Source organism: Dreissena polymorpha, chromosome 6, assembly GCF_020536995.1.
Source record: "Dreissena polymorpha isolate Duluth1 chromosome 6, UMN_Dpol_1.0, whole genome shotgun sequence".
NCBI lineage: Eukaryota > Metazoa > Mollusca > Bivalvia > Myida > Dreissenidae > Dreissena > Dreissena polymorpha.
Window position 1 is genome coordinate 46,965,764 of NC_068360.1, and position 18,710 is coordinate 46,984,473.

The following is an 18,710-nucleotide window of genomic DNA, read 5'->3' on the forward strand; positions in this document are numbered from 1 at the left end:
ATCTCATACCATGCAGACACTATCCGCATCTATTGCAAACATATCTATAACATAAAATAATAATAACACTTCAGAAATATAAGCATTTATCCTTTGCTTCTGTATCTGAAATTTTATTATAATATATATATTTATATAGACATTTATATTTATTTATTTATGTTTATATTTATTGATATCTTTTAAAATTATAATATAACTTCTGAAGCATTAGCAGAGGATAAATTCGTTTTAACGCATGCTAGAATTTATTCAAGGCACGTGACCGATATCCTTTTCAATACATGACAAAACATACAACACCATAACAACATGATCATGAAGAAAGCCGGAATCATCGTCCTAGAACGGTCAAAACAAAGCATTTAAGGTTAAAAACAGGCTGAATGACGTGTTGAGCCTTTATCTATAACACAAACGTCCAATTTTAAAATAAACTTATAGTATCAATATCAACTTATAGAGCCATGAAATGCAATTTAAATTTGATCCGATTGCACTTTTATTTTTCTTATGTTCCACCAAAACAACATACTATTAAGTTTCTGAGCATTGGAAGGATTGAAATGCAAACATCAACGAAATTACTTTTGTTAACAAGATAGTTGAGATTATCATCGCACAGTACAAATTACAATAAAGTCATCGCTATGCATCTCAGAAAAAAAAGTTTTGCAGTGTGTTAAAAAACGCCGATAATATGTTTTAATCCATATGCGAAAAAACTAAAATCAAATGATTGAAACTTACTATAAATATCGTGTTATGCCACAAATCGAAGTTTTGTCTCGGCCAAATATGTTGTCACAAAGGCAGCGCGTTAATGTGCAATTTTCCTTGTTGTGTGTCCTATGTAAAGGCAGAGTGGATTACAGCAAATATGATATAAGAAATTTGGTATTAAGTCATAGCTTTAAAACTAGAAGTAAACACCATGTAATTTATATAAATTTAAAATCGTCACGCGATATATCGCTATTCAACAATTGTTAAGTGAATCCATATTCGAAGAAGTGATTGTTTTATGTAATTAGATGCTACAAACAGGTTAATCACCGCACATACGATGTTTTAGATCGTTAAAAAACGATGGCATTAATATTAATGCAATTTAATTTTAACGATTACAGAATTATGGAACACAATATTGTCTATATAAAACACGGATTGAAATTGATAACAAGTCTTCGTGGTTCAGAAGGCTATAATAAGGAAGAAATGCAAGGTGATCGTTTTATTCCGCTTGATAATTTTGTATATAGTAGTTATCGTATGTTAATTTAATCGCATATACAATGAGCGTACTTCAATTTCCAGGTGGGTTAAATATTATGTCGCTACATGTATCAAGCTATTCGATATGGCCAATATATTGCTTCAAGATTGACCAATTGACAGTATTTATATTATAATTTGACCTCAATTTGAACTTTTATGTTTTGATAGTCAATTCATATCGGCTCAGTGTGAGGCTAATTATTGGCATTCTCGATTCTGAGTCTGACACTATATTGTTTACGCGTGTTCGTATAGGTGGTTCGACCTATTCATCACGAAATAGCGTCTCGTTATAAATATTTTTTAAATGACAAACGGATGACTGAATTTAGCCAAGCCAACATAGGGTGATAAACCGATGGATGAAAGGTGTATATGATTTTTGAACTGACGAGGACTTTTATGCTTAAATGAAACAGGTGTAGCAATTATTACTTTTCAATTGTATAAACAATTCGACCAGGTGTATGCTACTCACAGAATGACGATGTGAAATACAAACCGTAGTTTGGTAAACCAATAAATAAATGGGCAACCTTATTACGTTTGATGTTACGATAACTTTGAGGTTTTAACTTTCCATTTCGGATGAATGGTCTATACAAATTAAAGTGAAACTTGGTTGATCAAACGCCATTAAAAAGCCGTAATAAGTTAACAAGATCCCTTGAAGTAAGTAATCGTACAGGTGGGTTACGAGGTAATACATTAATCATTTCCTGTAATTGATATTTTTGATAAATATCATTAAGTAAGATGACAACACAAAATTGTCTCTTCTGAGGCGTGGGTGTGTGACGATGGTGTTAGTGCGCTAGGGCACCCCTATATTTTTAGGACACCATTATCTGTTTTTAGGAACCATTATCTTTCCGGTAGTTTTCCCTACTTTGGCGCACAGTGCCATGTTTATAACTACGTAATAAAGAACATTCGTAAACCAACAGTCTTTCTTTATTCTAGGTGAGTATAAAGGCTAAGTCAGACACACACACCATGCTCCCATATTACTTGAATATATGTTTGTATGTGTACTATAAGAGTTTTATATGATAATGCCGTCTAATTTTTGACGTCACATATTATAGCGAGAAACGTAGCAAAAACGTAAGCAATACCATATTTGGAACCGGAAGTTTATGTTGCGAAAGTATTGAATCCAAAGAAATTGTAAATGCTAGAAGGTATAAGAAATAGACTCTCAGTGCAGCCACTACAAATTAATGTTAAGTTTAGTTTTTCAATGAAAAACTTTTATTAAATATTATAATCATTAGTTATTATACAATCTTAATGTACCAAACCAGATAAGAGTGCTATTTATATGCGTTGGTATTATATCAAATGTCTTTTGTTTATTATATTGTCTAAGTACAGTTTATACCAGATAAAGTGTCATTATCTATTTCATTGATGACTTCATATATTTATTTATAGTATTGACGTAATCACATTATGCCAGTATGTGTTCTTAATAGTAATCAATGTGTTAAATTATTCACTAATTGGGTCAAGTGATCATTCCGGAAAGACTACATTCAGTATTATACTTACAGTATTGATTCTTTTATATGTTATTGATGCTATGTTTGACGATGCATTACTTTTGTTTTTTGTGTAATTGTTGCAATTATCATAATGTCGAACTTCTTTTAATAAGCAGTATATGGTTCACTTTAGTGCAGAAATTAATAAAATAAAGTAACATCATAGTTCATTCTCATAGAATTCCAGTGTTATGCATAGGGTTTTGAGAAGCTTATATTAATATACGTTGTTATGAAATTGTTATATTTGTTAAGAACTATCATATTTTGTAGTATTTGGGTTAACTAATATTTGACTTCAATATTTGGACAATGCCATGTTTAAAACTCCGTAATAAAGAACATTCGTTTTCTGCATCAACGAAGCATGCGGCTTAAATAACAGCGATTTATTTTTTTCATTTCACACACGCACTCTCGTTTTCTCGTTCTCAAGTTCTCGTTTTAAGTAATCTATACTCAAGATACAACAATCGTACTTTCGGAGCTTAACATAATAAACTGAAGTTATCAAATCAATAAAACAATATAATGGTGTCCTGTGTGAACATTTGAAATTCGCGTCTTATCTCGTACCATACAGGCACTATACGCATCTATTGCAAACATATATATATATATATATATATATATATATATATATATATATATATATATATAACCTTAACTAATAATTAAACTTCAGGAATATAAGCATGTATCCTTTGCTTATGTATCTGAAGTAATATATATATATATATATATATATATATATATATATATATATATATATATATATATATATATATATATATATATATATATATTTATATATATATATATATATATATATATATATATATATATATAAAATATATATATATATATATTTATATATATAATAATTTATGTATTCATTTATGTTTTCATTTATTAATTTATGTTTACATCTAGTTATACATTCATATATTTTAAAAGAATAATATAACTTCAGGATCATAAGCAGAGGGTAAATTCGTTTAAACGCATGTTAGAAAATTTATTCAAGGCACGTGGCCGATTGTCTTCTCAATACTTACAACAGGAAATACAAAGCATTTGAGGTTTAAAAGCGGCTGAATGGCGCGTTGAGTATTAATCTACACATACTTGCACATATAAAATAAACTCATATCATCAACGTATTGAGCAATGAAATGCAATTTAAATTTTATAAGATTGCAAGTTCATTTTTCTAATGTTCTTCCAAAACAATATATATGTATTCTATTACCTTTCTGATTAAAAAAAAGAATGATATAAATGCAAACATCAACTTTTGTTTACATGATTAGTGAGATTATCATCGCAGAGTACAAATCACAATCAAGTCATCGCAATGCAGAGTACAAATCACAATCAAGTCATCGCAATGCAGAGTACAAATCACAATCAAGTCATCGCAATGCCGAGTACAAATCACAATCAAGTCATCGCAATGCATCCAAGAAAAAAAAAACACAACGTGTTGCAGTGTGTTAAAACGCCGATAACATGTTTTAATGCATTTGCAAAAAAATAAAATCAAATGATTTAAAATTATTATAAATATCGTGTTATGCAACAAATCAAAGTTTTTGTCTAGGCAAAACGTTTCGCTAAAATATTTTGTAACAAAGAAAGCGTGTTAATGTACCATTTTCCTTGCTGTGTGTCCTATGATAACGCAGAGTAGATACCAGCAAATATGTTATAAGATATTTGGTATTATGGCATAGCTTTAAGACAAGAAGTAAACATCGTGTTATTAACATTAATTAAATACCTCCCGCGATTTTGCAGCTATACAAACGTTGCTTATCGCATCAATATTCAAAGATGTGTTTCAGATACATTTTAGATCGTTCATAAACGATGACATTAATGTAAAGGCAATTTAATTGATATGATTACAGAATTATACAAAACATTATTGTCTGTATAAAACACAAATTGCAATTATTTACACTGATTCATTGCTTAGAACGCTATAGGAAGGAATAATTGGAATTTTCTCTTTGATTTCCTCGTTATAACATTGTATATATTGGTTATCGTGAATGGTTGAATCTACAAATGTCAGATATGTTATTGCTTACTACAAAAACGTATGTAAATATAATCGCATTTCCAAATAGACGACTTAAATTTCCAGCTGTGTTTAATATTTTCTTGATATAATTTGGCTATCTAACTATTCGAGATGGCCAACATATTTTTATATTGGTTCAAGATTGACCCAGTGGCAGTATTTATATTATAATTTGAACTCAATTTGAACTTTTATGTGCTCAGTGTGAGGTTAACTATTGGCATTCTCGATGCTGAGCCTGACAATGTATTTTTAACGCGGTGTTAATATAGGTGTCTCGACCTATTCATAACGACGTCGCTTCTCGCAATATATCTACTGTAAAGGCCTTTTCCTATTTTGAATAATGAAACTACATTTCTTTTTTTTTTATATTACAAACGAATAAATGAATGTATTAATGCAAACATAGTGACGGATATATACAGATGGATGTTATGTATATGGGATGTTTGAACTGACGCAAAATGTTATGCTTACTGAAACACGTGTACTTGCTATGTATGTATAAACAATCTACCTGGTGCATGTTTCTCACAGAATGACGATGTGAAATACATACCGAATTTAGATAAACCGTTAACTATATGGTGCACTTTATTGCGTTTGATGTTAAGATAACTTAGAGGTTTCAACGTTCCATGTTGTAGTAATTGCTTATTAAAATCTAAGTGAAATTTGATTGAACAAACGCCAGTAAAAAGCCGTTATGTGTTTACATTTGAAGATGATCACTTGAAGAAGTCAGCGTATGACTGGGTTGCGAGTTAATACATTAACCATTGGCTGTATTTGATATTTGTGATAATATCATTGATAAAGATCAGAACATATTACGCCACGGTGAGATTTTTGTGAAGTAATATTGTATAAATACATTAATCATTTGCTATAACTGGGATGAATATCATTGATTAAAAGGAGAACCACTTTTTTGTTAAGTAATATATTATTATTTAATGGTAGTCAATCTTACAAAAGTCAGTTATATAATATAATTTATCGTGAAAACTAAAATGACAGAAGCGTGAAAACTTCGCGTATTGCAAAATTATCCGAATTTTCTTATTAAAAAAACTTAGGTCAATTTCGAACATGGCGAGGTTTATCAAACTTGAACGACATTTAGATCTTCGCTAACAACTATGGCTCTTTGGGCAAGTTGCACCAACTTGAATAGACTTTGCAACGAAACGGGTGTATACTGAAGATTAAATAGCGATGATCTTTTAATGCACTTTGTTAAATAGTTTAGTTACATTGTTCGTATTTATTGTCATGTGTTAGGTAAGCACAATTCATGGTTTTATTTCCAGTGCATATGATTAATTCAAGGACCTAAGAATATGTGTTCAAACAATCTGAATGATCACACTAACTTACAACCTGAGGATGTAAAGATACATGTTGCTGTTTCATCAAGTAGGGTCATTGAACGGCTCGAGGCGTCAGATATTGACATCCTAAATAGGACACGTACTGGAGTCATAAAATAGGTTCTTAACTGTCTAACAGAAAGGGCCACACTCAATAGTTATTCGGTATGTTTCGATGCACACAAGTCTTAGAAGGCGACGTTAACGTTGGTGGATAATTTGATATGCTCTGGGTTTACCAAAATATTAAGGCTATTCTTACTTACATTATCGAAAGATGACCTTCATCTTGTGCATGACCAAAAGTGGAAGAAAACACAAGTTCTCACAATATATTGAAACTCTGCAAATACATAAATAAAAAAGCATTGTTGTGAAATGAACAATTTCTAGAAGTTTTAAGTGTTAACAATGTGAGAAATAGTCATATTATGTTTTATAATTAAAATTTTAAATATGTTACAGGTCTATAAAATTAGTGTTGTTTAACCGATTTATTGTATGTAAGGTGGTGTATCGGTTGTGACTAGTTCAACACACAGAAGTTTCTGTTTATGATGCTTGTTTTTATATATCGAGATTGAAGGCTTGAATATCATTGGGAATCTTGCATGTTTTATAACATCTTTGTGACATGTATGGTCATTTTTGTTTAAAGGTATCGTTCCCTGTGTATTTCCTGCATTTATTGCCTAACTCGCTTCTATTTTCTTCTTTTTTTGATAAAACTCTTGGGCTGTTTTTAACTTTTACATTGGTTGTTGCAAATCACTTTCACCTTGAAATATTAATATGAGAGCAGTCACAGTGCTAACCTCCCCAAGGCTGAGAGAGAGACCAGGTCGAGAGTAGCTTATACTCCGTAAGTAATATGTGCAGTTTGTCAAAGTAACGATGTATAAACACTATTGTTATTGTCACTGTGTTGTTTTCAGGATACCTATGTTTTAAGATAATTAGTATGTTATCTTAATATATGCCATTTGTATGTTAATATGTTGATTGGAACCACCACACAGCATACCATTATGTTTTAAAGATGAATAGTAGTTTGATGTGTATGTAAAATTTTTGAGTATGGTTACCGTGGTAACGGTAACCTTATTATTAAATATGCGTATTGATAATTTGTATATTTTATGGACGGTCAGTTACAGATCAGTTTCGACGCTCGTATATAGTATATATCTACTCAAGACACTTGTAACTGTCGGCAATTTTTTGGAATTCTGCTCCACATTTTGGAGCTTCCAGTGTTACAAATAGAGCCCCCAGTGAGGATTGTCAAGTGAGAGGAGTGGACCAGCGGATCAGTTGAACAGACGTTCGTTATGAATGGTACCAAAACATTTTAGTGACCACATTAATAATTATTGCGCTTTGTGCCGGCACACACTGCAGAACTTCAGGAGTACGTCACCGAGCATCGTGCATGTGGACTAAGGAACACTGTGTCTGAACACTAAAGTACTGTAAGGTGAAAGGAAAAACACAATCTGTTTTTTATGGTGGTGAGTGATTGTTTTAAACAATGTATAAGGGTTTTCACTAGAATTGCATTCGGTATTTCAAGAATGTCAAGCATTCTTATTACCATTGAGTGTACAATATATTTCTATTGAAAACTCTTCGAAAAAATATAATTTTAAACATGTTTTTGTAATTACAATTGTTGTACAGTAAATGTGAGAGAATTATTTTTTGTGTGGTAGAAAACAACAACAACAACAACAACAGTTTTAATACACATTTTAACTAAGTGACTGGGTTTATGGTGATTAACATGCATGAAATATGTAAATATTTTTAACTGTCACATTTTAACGTTCACCTTGCACATTTATTGTATGTGGAAAGCCCATATCTCTTCTTACTGTTGACCAACAATCGCCATCCCACCCTTGAGATCGTTTATGGTTGGTGATTTATGTTGTTTCATGGATTAATTCCCTCTGGGTTTGTTTTTACTTGCTCAATGACACTTCAGTTGAACTGGTGAATAGTTGGAAGATTTGAAGTAGTTTAGAACATGATAAATTTAAGTAACAAGGTGTTAATACTGTTAAATAGATGTATGCCTATCCAGATTACTTTGCAAAACCAGTATAGTTCAGCATGCAGTATATACAGGCTGTGCCAGAATTCGGGTACCAGTCTAACCAGTTTGTAGCGATGTACATTTGTGACTGTCAACACAACTTAAATTGAGCCCCTCTGATTATAAAGTTATTAGAGGAGTTTTGTTGTGATCAGTCTTTTGTCTGCCCTCTGATAATTAAGTTATTAGAGGAGTTTTGTTGTGATCAGTCTTTTGTCTGCACAATATTATTACTTACATTTTTAATAGGTGCATAATTATTCAATGCTAGGTTAAATACTTGAATGTGAATGAATGACTACTTGCAATAAAAGTATCTGGTGTAAAACCGAACTTGTTCTAATACACATGGATTAAGTAGTTGATAGGTAGTTGTACTGCGTTAAACTATTTCAGTGGGCCCACCATAGTGTTAAGTATAGTGTGTAACTATAGATAAGTTTAGTATAAAGTACTTTGTGTAATAGACTTGTTCGGTTATTAATTGAAAGCAAAAGAAAGTGTGAAATAGTTTTATTGTTTAAGAATATAGTTTAAATATTAAAGGCTCTATAAAGGTGAAGATCCGTAATTATTTACCGATTTTTAAATATGTTTTCATATTTTATTTATAAAGGTTATCAAAAAACAATATATATATATATATATATATATATATATATATATATATATATATATATATATATGCTATTGGACATAACAATAAAAAATAAGCAAAACAACTTGTTTTAAGCTCAAAATAAATTGTCCTCCAAGTTAATTGTGTTTACAAACAATCAGTTTATTTACATAGCTGTTTACTCGGAAAAGAGAAAGTGAAAGTGACTCAGGTCACCAAAAATATAACGATGATTTTTTACGTTTTCCGGTATAACCCACAAAGACGGTCTCTTCTAAATGGTTAAAACGTTTGTAGTGATCTAATAAGTTACTTTCTGCTGGTTAAAAGTTGTTTAAAATAGAATTAAAATTGAATTTTCTTCGGCTATTTTTAGCATATGTCACCGCTTTGAGGCTACACATCACGTTAGTTGCAAAAATGTAAACATTTCTTCCAATTATGAAACGGGTTTATCTTCCATATTTCTTGACAACGTTGTACCAAAGCTGTTTTATTTGCAGTTTTTTTACAACAGTGACTAAAATCCGGTAAAAATCAGACCAGTTGATATGCATAATAATTGGATTAGTCACCTTTATAGAGCCTTTAAGCATGGCTCAAGTAAGCGAAGATGAAATTGCCTTATTAGAGGTTTTAAAGAAAATGAAGTTAGAGAAGCCTGATGAATAAGAAAATGTGTTGTCACAGAAACTAAGTAAGGTGTAAGAAGTTGTTAAAGACAGAGATCCACTAAGATTTCCAAGAATCACATTGTTTTACGGAGAAACAGGAAAAGACAAGGTCTCGTACAGAGCATGGAAATAAAAGGTAAACTGTCTTTTGAGAGAGAAACCATAATCCAATGCAAGCATGTTACTAGGCATCAGACGCTCACTTCGAGGGAAAGCTGCTGATATGGTCATGAGATTAGGGGAAGAGGCAAAATACAAGATAGTTTTGATTTGTTTCAACGTAGTTGTGGCAATATAGAGACTCCCGAGTCAATTCTTAAGAAATTTCATGCCTGTGAACAAGGTGAGAATGAGCATGTGATCAATTATGCTAATAGAGTAGAGGAACTGTTTTCCAGAGCTGTAGAACTGGGAGCTCTTCATAGAATTCAGCAGATTTTACTTAAAAGTGTATTCTATGAGGGTCTGAATGTTGAAATGAAAATCGCATCTGCTTTCAAATTTGAAACAACCTCTGACTACAGCAAATTAAAAGCAGAAATAAGGAACTTAGAGTCTGAATTGCAGAGTTAAAAGCCCAAATCCAAACAATGTCAGGCGGCTACCGATCATGTCAAACCAGAAAAGTCAGAATTAGGTAAAATAAAGACTTTGCTTGAAAAAATGAATAGCAAAATTGAAGTATTGGAGAAAGAAAGAGATCAGTATTAGATAAATACATTACAGCCACAACAAGGAAATGACTATAGAGTACACCAACAGGGAAATGAATATGCAGGTAATTCATGTACTTATACTAGAGAGATGAACCAAGGGTTTCGCTTAACAGGAAACAGAGGACCTAGACATTTCCATGGAGCAAGAAGAAGATTTCAAGAGAGACGACCATACAGAGGACATGGCAGAGGAAACAATAGCTATAAACAAAGAAGACCATTAGGCAGTAATACTTTTAGGCCGAACATTCAATGTTTCCAAAGCAATTAATTTGGACATTTTGCCAGTAATTGTCTTTTAAACGAATAAGTGTCTCTATGGTGTGTCAGGATAGTGACATGAAAAACAAGGATGGCCCCAAATTAGTTGGCGAAGCCTTAGAAGTAAGTATTTTAGTAAATGGAATCTCGACCACGGCATTGTGTGATACAGGGTCATGTGTGTCTACCTGTTCAGAACAGTTCTATAATGATCATTTGCAAAATATAGAATTGAAGCCTCTCAGTAAAATACTAAAAATTGAATGTGCTGATGACAATGTTTTATCTTATAAATATATATTGAAATTTTATTGAAAGCGTTTGGAATACCGAATACACAATATAATAACAACACACCAATACTTCTAGGAAAAAGCATTCTTACAGAATTACTTAGTGAGTGTAAGGGTAAGTTTGGCGAAAAATTCTTACAAAATTCAAAATTACATGTGCCTTGATATTTGGCATTCAGATGTATGGTTTTCAGGGTAAGGATGCTAAAAAAGAATGATTTTAGATTGGCCATTTTACGCTCAGTCGAAACCAGCAATATATTGGTAAGACCAAATCAGTCTGTTGATATCAGATGTATCACAGATAGGGAGTTGAGTCACCAACCTGCAAGTGCATTGGTACAGGAAACCGGTGAGTCACAATTTCCCAAATGTTCAGAGATTACCCCAGCCATAGTACATTACACTGGAAAGAAACAGGAAATAGTAATAAATGTAAGCAATACTACGAATAACGTCTTACAAATTTCTCCCAAAGCAACTTGTCACACTTGAACGTGAGAATGAAGAGGATACAAACAGGACACCACAGGATGTTTTAGACCAAGTAAATATTGATCCTCATCTAACTAGTGAGCAACATGTCAAACTGATGGAATTACTTGAACTTCACAAAGATGTATTTTCCACATCAGAAACAGATATTGGAAAATGTGATATAATGAAAAATAGGATTGACCTAACAGATGAGACTCCATTCAAGGAAAGATACAGAAGAATCCCACCGGGCATGATTGATGAAGTACGAAAACATTTAGAAGATCTTGTAGCCAGCGGGGTAATTAGAAAATTTATGTCACCCTGGGCATCAGCAGTCGTCATATGTAGAAAACACGCAGGTGCTATAAGGATGTGTGTAGATTATAGAAAATTAAATGCACACGCAATCAAGGATTCTTATGCCATCCCCAGAATAGATAATGTACTAGATTGTTTACATGGTTCTAAGTACTTTTCTACCTTAGATATGAAGTCTGGGTACCATCAAATTGAAATTGAAGAAAAACACAAAGAAAGGACTGCTTTCACTGTATGCCCGTTAGGTTTTTGGGAGTTTATCAAATTGCCGTTCGGATGCACAAATTCGCCGGCAACATATCAGAGGATAATGGAATAAATTTTGGGTGACCTTAAATATGAAAATATGCATTATATATTTAGATGACGTGATAATATACAGCTCCACGTATGAAGAACTTTTGCAGAGCTTAAATTTCATTATTTTGCGTTTGAACGCAGCAGGAATAAATCACCTAACAAATGTCAATTTTTAAAGAAAAAAAATAAATTTTTGGGTCACTATGTTAGTGAAGAGGGCATTGAAACAGATCCTGAGAAATGTGAAAAAGTAAAAAACTATCCTAGACCAACTAATCCAGATCAGTTAATATCAGTTTTGGAACTAGCTGGTAATTACAGGAAATTTATTAAAGGATTTAGTTCCATAACAAAACCATTATCAGATCTTTTTCCCCCAACAAGTAAAAAGAAAGGAAAAACAAGATAGAATGGAATTGGAAAGAAATCCATGAAAAAACATTCAGCAACGTAAAAGAATTACATACTTCTCCACCAATATTAGGGTATCCAATTTTTTATTCCCTATTTGAATTGCATACCGACGCTTCTGGATCAGGACTTGGTGAAGTTCTTAACCAGGAACAGAATGGCAAGAAAAGAGTTATCGCATATGCTTGTCGTAGCCTTGTCAAATCGGAAAGATAAGAATTTCTAGCTTTGAAATGGTCAATAACAGAAACATTCAGTGATTACCTAATAGCACAAAAATTTAAAGTGTACACATATAATAATCCTCTTACTCATATTTTAACACCAGCAACTTTCAAAGCAACTGAACAGCGATGGGTATCGGCCCTTAGTGACTACAACTTTGACATAATGTATCGCCCTGGAAACAAGAATACAGATGATGACATAATGTCTAGATACCCGTTACAACAGAACAATACAAACAACTTTGAAACAATAGAAAAAGTAAGTATAAAAGTCATATATAATGCAATACAAATAATACAGTACATAGAAATTTTACTCTTTAAAGTTATTCGTGGACTTTTGTATCGTGATACGAATGAAAATGGAAACATGTTAAACAGCTTGTTTTACCAAGTATTTACAAAAAAGATGTTGTTCAGGGATTACATGACCAGGTTGGCCATCCTGGAAAAGAAAAAACTATTTCACTGATACGCGATAGATTTTATTGGCCAAGTTACACCAAAGAAAATTGCCCAAGATGTATAAAAAGGAAGTCTTCTACCAATATAAAGGCACCTTTGGTGAATATTCAGTCATCTTACCCATTAGAATTAGTTTGTACAGATTGTCTAAAAGTTGATGAATGCAAAGGAGGAATTGGCAATATTCTTATTATCACTGACCATTTTACAAAATATGCAATTGCAGTCCTTAAGAAATATCAGACCGTGATGACCACTGCGGAAGCCATTTTAAACAATGTTATTTTTAACTATGGAGTTCCAACCAGATTATTATCTGACCAAGGTACAAACGTCGAGTCTGAAGTAATTCATGAATTGTGCAAACTCATGGAAATTTCTAAAGTAAAACTACGGTTTAACACCTCCAATGCAATTGAAGTGCAGAAAGATTCAATAAAACATTGATTAACATGCTTGGAACTCTTGAACCAGAAAAGAAACAAAATTGGAAGAAATGTGTCCAATCTTTAGTATACTCATACAATTGCATAAAACATGAGTCAACAGGATACTCACCATTTGAGGTAATGTTTGGTAGAACACCAAAGTTACCTGTTGATTTTATGTTCCACATTGACAATGATGATTTGGTGTCTAATGAGCATGTTAAAGACTTAAAGTCAAGACTAGAAACATTCTGGAAAAATGTAGATCAAACATTGAACAAGTCCAGATCAAAACAAAAAAGTAATTATGATCGAAAGGCAAAAGCAGTCACTATAAATGTTGGTGACAAAGTATTAGTAAAAGTCCTTGCAATTTCGAAACCACATAAATTAGCTGATAAATATTGAGGAAGAGATTTTTGAAGTCATAAGTCAACCAAATAACGACATTCCTGTCTTCGTTGTGAAAAGTACTAGTGGTAATGAAAAAAACTTACACCGCAATCACCTTTTACTATTTAAAGAAGAAGAAAAGCGAGATGCAGCAGAGGGAGCAGTGGCCAAGAAACCTGTTCCAAGACCTAGAAATAAAGCGAAATACAAGGATGATTCTATTGTAGATTTAAAACGAAAAGATGAAGGTGATCATGATTCTAGAAAATCTGAAAGTTTAGAAAACTTCAGGCGTAAAGAATCGAGTGAATCGGATTTCGAAAACTATTATGTAGTAAAAAAAGAATACAGACAGACCGGCCCGTCAACAAAGAAAAGAGAAAGGATCGACTACGTCATCTTCTGTATCTACAGAAATGGAGGAAGTGTAACCCTACGACTTAATGTCTCTGAGTACGAATCTTCAAATCTCTTGAAACGGGATAAACAAATAAAAGAAGTCTTTCCTTTTACATTAACTTGTATTGTTATTAATAAATGTATAATTGATCGTATAGTGTTTTCAGTTCTTTTAGTTCATAACAGTCACAACTTCCGTATAATATTTTATATATTCCGTAATATATATTAATAAAAGAAAGAGGCGTGTTACGAAAAACGAAACAGTATAATTCAAGTTTTCACTGCACTCCCTTGACGTTAATTGGGAATAACTTGCAGTTTTCTCGAAAGAATGCGCCCAGTGTAGGAAAAACGTCGAGCTTATATACCTACTAGTCATATTTTGCTTCAACGTGAGTTGTGCACATCTGGTTTTAGATAGTTAACATCTTGTCAAATTGTTTCTATATTGGTTTTAAATGTAAACAAAACTTTCAATCATCTTGTCTGATTTGTCTAAATTCGCCTCTTAACCCTGTTTTCAGGCAGTTAAGGAATAATTAATATCGCAATGAAAATGCTTTGACCGAAGCTGTGACCAACAAATAACCAGTTGTTCGGTGACTTGAACTTTCATAAATGTGGCAGACGTTCAGTAGCTTAAAGCTATCTAGTAGCTATCTAGTTCACTGCGTGGACAAAAGTGTCACATACGCCCCCACCCAACAAAAAATAATTAAGCTTGTAATTTTTTTTTAATGTAAATGTATTAAATTTGGACGTTTAAACCTATTTTTTAAATTGTGCGTCAAAAGAGTGGATACGTCAAGAGTGTGCATTATATAACCATCACCACATACATATCTATACCAAATAAGTCTGTTCTACAACATTAAAATTAATGTCTGGGAACATAACTATTTCACAATACACTTACGAGTCACACGTGCTAAACAGTCTTGTATGTCGGTGAAATGCAATTCATCCCCACTGCGCAGAAATACGTGTTGTAGTGGTGCCAACATCAGTCCATGTTGTTGATGGCCCAAGGTAATTGCACTTCTCACTCCGAAGCGCACGTGTCTCATAAGGTTCCCTCAGGATTATGAAAAGATACATGACATATATTTAATGAACATTACACTCTTGATTCCTCAACATTAGGATATAAAGAAATGTAATTTAACGCTTTTTTATTAGGCTTAGTTGATAGCTCCACCATCTCGGTGAGACTCTCCTCCTCAGGAGCGGAAGCAACAGCTTTCGCCATCAAGCCCCCACCAGGCTCTCCCCCGGTTTCTGACTTTCTTATAAAAGACCTTAAGCGTTTCCTAACGCACTCTCTGTTTTTACATCTATACCATAAATACAATGATAAAGTCGCTATGCATAATATAACCACTACTACTGACAATACAGTGACCATAATATTTACATGTGCCTTTGACCTATATTCTTGTGCAAATTGAATCTCATCTATTAGGGACGACATAGGAATATAGTCCAGAGTTGATAACGACCGAGGTATATCTATTGGATCATAAGTAATAAGCTTCTCATTATAATCTTGCCAAAGAGATATTGCGGACATGTTCAACGTCTTTGTCATGATATTTACAAAATCGTCCGTGACAGTGACCTTGGTTTCATATTCAAATGTGGCAGGAAGTGTAATAAAATCGTCTGTTGCTACGCACCCGGCAGGAATTGAAACAATATCAAATGGTGTGTTGACCTGCTTCCAGCTAGATTCAAGATTTGCTTCTCGTTTACATGTAATGAATAACCTTAACGGTTTTAATGTTATGATGACCCATATACCATCGGTAACATATTTTGCCCTAGGTAACTGAGCAATAACATTCACGACCTCATAACAACTTGATTTACCCTTTAAAGATCATTCATGAATAAGTGAATAACACAATTGGTTGAGAGACCCACAGGATATAATGGTTTAGTAAAGCGGCAAAATGGAGCTTTAGAGCAGGTTATTAAGTCATCATTCTCCAATAGAGCATAACGGTTACCTTGAGAATTAACAGCTATACCAGCGTACGGTATGTCATAACGTGCTGTAGCGGAACTTAATCTTAAAGGTCCGTGGGTCACGTTACTGTGCGCTATCGGAATATTAATAATTCGATACGTTTTATATTGTTCGTATTGTTCATTGATAGGTATTATAACTATCATAATTATTCTGTTATTTTCAACCACCTCTGTCAACCGCAGATTTTTATAATAATTTAAAATATCTTTTTCAAAGTCAAATGGTAATTTACTAAGCGGCAGTAATTCCGATGAAATAGTCAGAAGTATTGACTTAAGCTGTGACGGGGGAATTATATTAGGGGAAAGATGCCCTAAACTTAAGGCTGCAAGTCGATTATCTAAGTGTTCATACAGTAAAGTGGCCCTGTTAAGAAGGTCTCTGATCTCCTGTTTCAATACATCTAAATGAAAGTATGTAACCATAAAATTGTTCGTCTCCATTAACTGAGCATTAACTTCTGTGGTTAAATTTTGTAATCGCACTTCAACCTGTGATAGCGTTCGGAGTACCTCGTTATTTGAATTTCTATTTTCGTTTACCGCTGTCCTAGTTATATTAAGTACAGTTAAAGTTTGTTTATTTACGTGCATTATGCCTAGTTGCCTTTGATGTAGAGTTTCCACAACTGACTTGATTTTAGTTACGTCATTGTCTCTGGCTGTTCCAAATATAGCTCTAAGAATTTCTCCACCAAAATCGAAAAGTCCACGTTTCTGTCAGATGAACTTGTTATTGTTTACTTTGTTCAGTAATTCAACGTACATACTGTATAAGTGTTGTAACTCCGCACTGAGTCCTTGAATAGCACTTAGATACAGATTCAAAAATTTATAACTATTGGTCGGTAAATACTTATTCGTCAGAGTTCTCGATAACGTCTCTGTTGTCGTCAAGTCATGTTGAACGGTGTCCAAGAAAATGTCATAAGATTGTTAATCTATCACAAAGCTTATCGTCCATGTCGCCTGTGTTGTGGAGAAGGTGTTTACTGGCACAAATATAACATTTTGTCGGACAATAGGTTGACAACTTATCAGTCCCAAACTTAATGTCAACTTCCATAGTAAGTTCGTCATTGAGTCGTTGTCTACCATATCTCTGAAAATATAGTTTATTACCTAGGTAATAATTGCCATTACTTTAATCTAACAATTTCCTTATTAAACTTAAGACAATGTCGCTAGTATTTTGACGGTCTCGTCGCGATTTTCTTAAGCCTAACATATTAACTTCCATATCGGTATAATCCTGATTATCCGATTTCGTACCGGCTACAGTTTGCCGTATACGCTCTGGCTTGCGCTCGTATTTTCGCTTTAATTCAGGCAAGCGGTATGTCCTCATCGCTATCCGATGAGTCACTACCTTCGTACGTTCGTCGTTTAATCAGCCTAGCTAACGGAACGTTATCATCAGTGTTAGAAAAGTCAGACTCGCTCCCATGACTCCCTACACTATTACTTGGATTTATACTTAACTCCGAGTCGTATTCATCAATCGGGGGTACGACATATGTAGACTTACGCTTACCTCTACTTACCTTGAGGCGTTCTTGCGGTACATCCCATGTATCTATGTCTACACATTTCAAATTTCTAGCGTGAACAGTTTGTTCCGCTCCATTTACTACATTTCTAACTCTAAATGTCACAGGCGTAATCTGTTCAATTACCCTGAAATAAGATTTGTAATAACTTTCCAGTTTACTGGTACGTCCATGATTCTTGATCATAACCGCCTGTCCAACATCTAGGTTGGGTTCCTTGGCGTTAAAATTTTCCCGTTGATTTCTCTTATGTTTCGACTTTTTCATATTTAGAATACGCTTCTCGCATTGCCCTATGTAGATTTTCAATAGGATACCTGGAAGTATCTTCGCCAAGATATTTCCGTCGGGGTTGTAATAATGTATCAATCGGAAGAACAGGGTCACGTCCATACATAAGGTAAAATGGAATAAAACCCGTAGATTCAGAAGGAGCAGTACAAATTGATGCTAAGCAAGCATTTACATGAAGATCCCAATTATTGTGTCCCTCATTGCAGCGTTTAGATATCATATCGTTCAGAGTGCGATTAATGCGTTCTACTTGACCATTTGCTTGAGGATTATAAGTTGAAGTGGTGATCTTTCCGATACCGTAATGTGTGCATATATAATCAATAACTTGATTACAAAATTCTGTTCCGTTATCGGAACGTATTTGATACGGGAAACTGAACCTAGGTATTATCTCGTCTAAAAGAAGATGTGCTACTATTTCGAGGTGTTTGCTTTTATTCGGAAATGATTCGACCCA